The following is a 6,000-nucleotide window of genomic DNA, read 5'->3' on the forward strand; positions in this document are numbered from 1 at the left end:
AAGATGCATCATTGTAATCGAGCTTTTTAAAACTTTTACTACAATAAGCATTTTTCGAATTCTTACGCTTCAGCTACGCAAAAATTCTCAGGACACGCTTAAAAATAAAATTCTACAAACATTGGACTCTCGTCAACGGCCTTATATGGCACAAATCGAAAAAGCCTTCATTCTTCAACACCGAAAACATATGTATAGTCTTCGAAACAACAGCGAGACGTCGCCAAGTTAAATTTGAAACTCTGCAAACAACTGTCCGAACGCGACCATAAAAATCTCAACGAGTATTTACACCCCACTCGTCGATTGGCCCCGACGAACACACCAGCCGTCTTAAACAAACGCAACCTGATCATTCTTCTGATCCTCGACATCCAACACAAGGATAATAGCGCGCTACAAAAAAAAAATCTAAAATTTTGGTCTAGCACTTCCAGTTGGCTTAAAAATTGTCTCTGGAGAGATTCTCGATTCTTGCCATACAAGTCGTATAAGCCGAGAACCTATCGCGGACTTTAATTCGGTACGAATCAGGTTAAAATCGCAACAAGAAAATCTATAGCCGGCTAGTCACCGCATAAAACCTTAAAACTGAAAGTAAACCTACACTACAAGAAATATGAGTATTGGTAGCAGTTCGCGGTAGCACGAATTCACCAACGGCTACCAAAAATGCCAAAATCAGATCACAACTCTATCGTAGCATTAATTTCGCGCTAAGATAAAATTTTATTAATCCGGGAAACAAAATTCGGGGATTTCATTTAAGATAACACTTTTGTGCAAAAATTTTAGTTTTATCCGCCAAACATTTAGAAAAAAAAACTCATTCGATCTATCTCTTCTCTAACGATGATATTTTTTTTCTCAATTTGAGATTGAAGAATATTAGTGGAGAAGGAGGAGGAGGAGACGAAGCCACGAAGGAGCTTCTGTCGGAGTTGCAGCGCTCGTCACCTCCACCACCATCGCTTCTCAGATCCGTCTTCGCCGGTCCCTGACTTCACCGGAGTCGCGACCACCACCGTCATGCTCATCAGCACCACAGAAAAAAACCTCAGATCCGTCTTCGTCCTCTATCGTTCTCTCTTTCACCTTCTTCTCAACTTCAAATCGAGGATCGACCACTCTTTAAGCTGAAGAAACTTTTTCTTGGCCATAACCGTTTGTAAGTTCGATTTCAAACCTGCAAAGCTCGAATCAATAGGGCTTTGTAGAAGTGTCAAGGATAGGTTAGAAAGATTCTTCTTTCTGGTTACATTCTATCTTCAAATCGAAAGTTATTTGATTGTTAATTATTGAAGTTTTTATCTTGTGGATTTACTATATCTCTAGATTAGAGTTTCATCTTATGGACTTCGTCTCTAACGCTGTCTCTCCTTTCGTAGGATCGGTATTAACGGGGCAGAAGATATAGGCACAACAAGGGGTTTAACAGAGCCTTTGCTCTTTGATTTCAATGAAGAGTGAGCTAAGAATAATTATTTGAAATCTTGATGTGGAATTGTGTTGAATAGGTGGTAGTTTTCATGTAAAGTTTCCATCTTTCTGTGTTGATTATAAGCTAATTGGAGAAGAAACTGAGTTAGTTCTAAGTTCTTGACATGTTATTTCGTGGATTGTCTCCTTATTCTAGGCCTCCATACTTGGGAGTCTGCCTCTGTGGTCGATCTCAAGAGCATGGAGTTCTTTGACGGGCGTGGTGAGTTTCTTATGTGTTGAAGCACTTCTGGTTATTAATGAACATGATCCTCACTTGTTACGTCTTTTTTCTTCTGAGGAAATTCCGTTCTGGATGAACTACTTCTAGTTGTAGCTTGAACAGACGTGTTACATGTGTCTTTTAGAATTCAAGACTGAGAGATGGAAGCTATAAGCGAACTCAAGAAGAAAGTTCACGAGTTTTCAACAAGTTTATGATGGGGTATGCTCTATGTCTGCCCATATCTCACCTTGCTTCCGTGTCAAAAAAGGCGATCATGTCATCATTGGCCAATGCAGGTAACAAAGAGAGTTTATGGTTTTGTTGTAATATGGTTTTGTTGTAATATGGTTTAGCAGGTTACTTGAAAAGTATTGTGATCTGATTTTGCAGGTTACTTGAGTTTCAGAGAAAAGTACAGACTTTGCTAAAGACATAATTTCCGTTTGTGGTTGTTGTATTGTTATGGTGAAGGCCTTTGATGACGTGCAGGTAATGAATCCATGTAATCCTTTAAAAAGTTTTCTTCTATCATCATAGTTTTCTTGTGCTAAAGTCTATTGTTTGATAGATGATATTTATCAGGATGATGTCGTGGATGAGGTGATCAAGGAAGAATCAGCTCCATAACCGGCTGAGGAACAGCACTGAGCTGCTAGTTTCTAGTGTTTGCAACTTTTAGCCTCTTTCTTTCACTCGCTTATTCATTCAAAGTAACACATGAAGTTAGTTTTTTTAAGACTTGGCAAGAGTTATGTTGTTAGTATAAGATTTGTATGATGTCAGTGTAATACTTGGAAAGATTTTGCGTAAGATGTATGCATTATGAATTTAATGCAATATATATTTTAGTTATAAATCAACTTGCAATTTATAATTTATGCAATATATTTTTGGGTTTAGTTAGATTTGAAATTTTAGATTAAATTTAAATTTGAAATTAAATAATGAAATAGAATTTTTAAGATTTGTAGTTAGTTTTGGGTTTAAACCCTAACCCCTAAACATAAACTTAAAAATTCAATATTTTCATAATATAAACTCAATCTTAAATTTAAATTCAAAATTTAATCATTTTAAAGATATATTATCAAAATTAAATTCTAAACCTCAAATACTAAATCTTAAATCTACACCCTACATCTTATACCCTAAACCTCAAACTTAAACTTTGATACAAATCATAAATCTAATCTTTTCAAACTTATAATATAAATTTTAAATTTAAACTCCAAAACTTAAAATTCAAGTATATTCTGAAACTCAAACCATATACTTAATTATAAATCTTAACCCTAAACTATGCACCTCACAATAACCTTGATCATAAAACATTAAATCTTAATTTTTAATATTTTAGTCTATCACACAACTTCAAAATTTAAATAAAAAATTCAGATTTTAAAATTTAAATTATGATATCAAATTATTTAAAGTTTCAATAATTTTATAATAATTAGTAAAGTTATATCTAAAACTACATTTAAATTCTAGGAAACATATTACATGTACACAAAATAGCATAACCAAACTATATAAATCTAATCATTTTGTCAATCTTATATCATTATTTTTATAAACGTAAATGAACAACTTAATTTTTATATAAACAAATCAATCAAAAATATAATTACAATTACTAAAAATATGAAATAACATTTTTAACTAATTGATCAATCTTGGCCATAGATTGAGCACAATCAAATGGCTACAAATAAAGTTTTTGGTTATCTTCGTGCTTCTTCCTTATTGGTTCATTTTCATAAGTCTAGGATTACACTTTTCTCTCTCTCTTTACTCTCACGCGATTATACCAAACATAGGTGATGATTGGTTCGACTGTGGCTTTAAAACTTTAGTTGTAGATGATTAGATGTAGATAAATCGGTTGTAGTTGTAAAATTATTACTGTAGATTTTTTCTGCAGAGACTTTTGGTGTAGTTAAATTTGTTGTAGCTGTAAGCTGTAGGCTGTAGATATTTAAAAATAAAATATATGAAATATGTGTTGTATATATAAAATTATTATTTTATATCAATTAAAATAATTTATATTAATATTTTTAATAAATTATCAAAATTTATTGTAATTTAAAATGTGATATGTAAATAATATTTATATTATTTAAATATCTTAATAACTAAAAAAAAACTCAAATTCAAAATAAAATATTTATAAAAGTTTTTATTATGATTATATAATTTATTTGATATTATAGATATTTTTTTTTCATTTACAGATTCTACAGCCTATAAAAAAAAGATGTAGAGTTTTTGCATAAAATACATAAGAAAAAGTTTTGCTTTATTTTTTTCTACTGTAATTTTAAAATTTAAAAATAAAGTTAAACCATGATTGATAAAACTAAATAAAAATTTGATGTAAACTTTAATTTTTAAAAGTAAAACTATAATTTAGCGATTTAAAAATAAATAAAGCTAAAATATAGATATAAAGTCCAAGCAATCACCCCCGAGTCTCAATCCCTCTCTCCTAACAAGATCTAGACTTGCACAAAAAAAATATATCTTCTTCACCTCTCTTTCTGTGTCTCTCCTCCTCTCCGACCCTCTCTCACTCTCCACGGTTCATCTCTACGTCTCCTCTCCGACTCTCTCTCACTCTCACGGCACCTATCTACATCTCTTCTCCTACTCTCTCTCACTCTCCACGGCACCTCTCTATGTCTCTTTTCCTACTCTCTCTCACCTTCACAAACCCCCTTCTCCTTTTTTTAGATCTACAAATTAACTACTTTCTCATCATCTCTCTTCTGTGTAGTTTTGATTTTGGTGCAGGTTGAATAATTGAACAAGCGAAGGAATATCAGAGGAGCAATGCGACTGAAGTAATAGAATGTAGGGGCTGGAGTAAGAACAGAGGCTTGAGGTGCATGCTCTGGAGGCTGGAGGCTGGAGGCTGGAGGCTGGAGGCGGAGGATTAGGGTTACAAAGTGGAGGCCGGAGGCGGAGGATTAGTGTTGCAAAGTGGAGGCTGAAGGCGGATGATTAGGGTTACAAAGTGGAGGCGGAGGCTCTGGAACGGCAACTTAGGTTTAGGTTTAGGTTAATTAGTTTTTGGTTTAACATTTTTAATTGGGCAAATTTCCAAAATAGCACTTTTCTAAGTTTGTATCACAAAAATAGCACTCAAAAACTAAAATGAACAAAATAACACCTTTCTAAGTTTATACTTTGAAAATTTTAATTTTTTTATTTTTCAAAATTTGAAATTTTATCCCCAAAATCTCATTTCTCAACTCTAAACCCTAAACTCTAAACCCTAAACCCTAAAATCTAAACCCTAAACCCTAAACTCTAAACCCTAAACTCTAAACCCTAAACCTTAAACCCTAAATTCTAAACCCTAAACCCTAAACTCTAAACCCTAAACCCTAAATCATAAACCCCACCCTTTAACTCTAAATCCTAAGTTTGTGACTTTTGATAAAACATTAAGTGCTATTTTTGTGACTTTTGAACTTGAGTGCTAGTTTGGGAACAAAAACTTGATTTAATGTTATTTTTGTGTTTTTCTCATGTTTATATTTGTATTATTTTTTGGCTAATGATGCCAAATGAATAAATTGTTATTATTATTTTTGTTAGATTTTTTTTTTTTAAAATACTAGAAAATATTCCCCGAAATCTATAATATTTTCAAAGATTCGATGTAATATTAGTCTTGTCCCAAAATCATTTGATTATATGTGATCTATATATATTTTTTTTCCAGTTAAGGTCCCAAGCATTTATCATAAGACAGCATATTTGATCAATTCTCTTGAATCCATTTACTAGTTTTGTAATCATACTAATTTGAAATATAATGAAAACAAATTTAATTTTTACTAACAAAGAAGAGTTTAATTTTATACAGAAATTGGTAACACACTAACTCACTAAATGCAAAGTGCAACAAAATTCACGAAAAGAAAGATGGTGGTTACAAAAGAATGTAGATTGTTTATGTCAAATTAATTACTTAAATATAGATCATTCATTTAGTAGAGTGACAAAAAGATACGGCAAATCTCCAAAATAGCACATTTCTAAGTTTATATAAAAAAAAATAGCACTCCAAAACTAAAATGACCAAAATAGAACTTTTCTAAGTTTATCATTTGAAAATTTTAATTTTTTAATTTTTCAAAATTTGAAATCTTATCCCCAAAACCTCATTTCTCAACTCTAAACCCTAAACCCTAAACCCTAAACCATAAACCCTAAACCCTAAACTCTAAACCCTAAACCCTAAACCCTAAACCCTAAACCCTAAACCCTAAACCCTAAACTCT

At 32.0% G+C, this 6,000-nt stretch overlaps 2 long non-coding RNA genes across 7 annotated transcripts; both read left to right on the forward strand.

Annotated features, from left to right (window-relative positions):
- Nucleotides 1-765: 765 nt before the first annotated feature.
- LOC106374750 lies at nucleotides 766-2,561 on the forward strand. Of its 6 annotated transcripts, none has more exons than XR_001275070.3 (6): nucleotides 768-1,232; nucleotides 1,389-1,531; nucleotides 1,637-1,702; nucleotides 1,848-2,001; nucleotides 2,096-2,194; nucleotides 2,274-2,561. It is a non-coding gene; the product is annotated as an uncharacterized LOC106374750 (long non-coding RNA). The 6 variants fall into 6 exon arrangements; XR_007318519.1 differs by having other exon boundaries at nucleotides 768-1,168; XR_001275071.3 differs by having other exon boundaries at nucleotides 769-1,232; nucleotides 1,389-1,466.
- Nucleotides 2,562-4,054: 1,493 nt separating this feature from the next.
- Nucleotides 4,055-4,910, forward strand: LOC111201926. Its single transcript, XR_002654863.2, has 2 exons — nucleotides 4,055-4,388; nucleotides 4,485-4,910. It is a non-coding gene; the product is annotated as an uncharacterized LOC111201926 (long non-coding RNA).
- Nucleotides 4,911-6,000: the final 1,090 nt, after the last annotated feature.

Source organism: Brassica napus, chromosome C1 (genome assembly GCF_020379485.1).
Source record: "Brassica napus cultivar Da-Ae chromosome C1, Da-Ae, whole genome shotgun sequence".
Taxonomy (NCBI): domain Eukaryota; kingdom Viridiplantae; phylum Streptophyta; class Magnoliopsida; order Brassicales; family Brassicaceae; genus Brassica; species Brassica napus.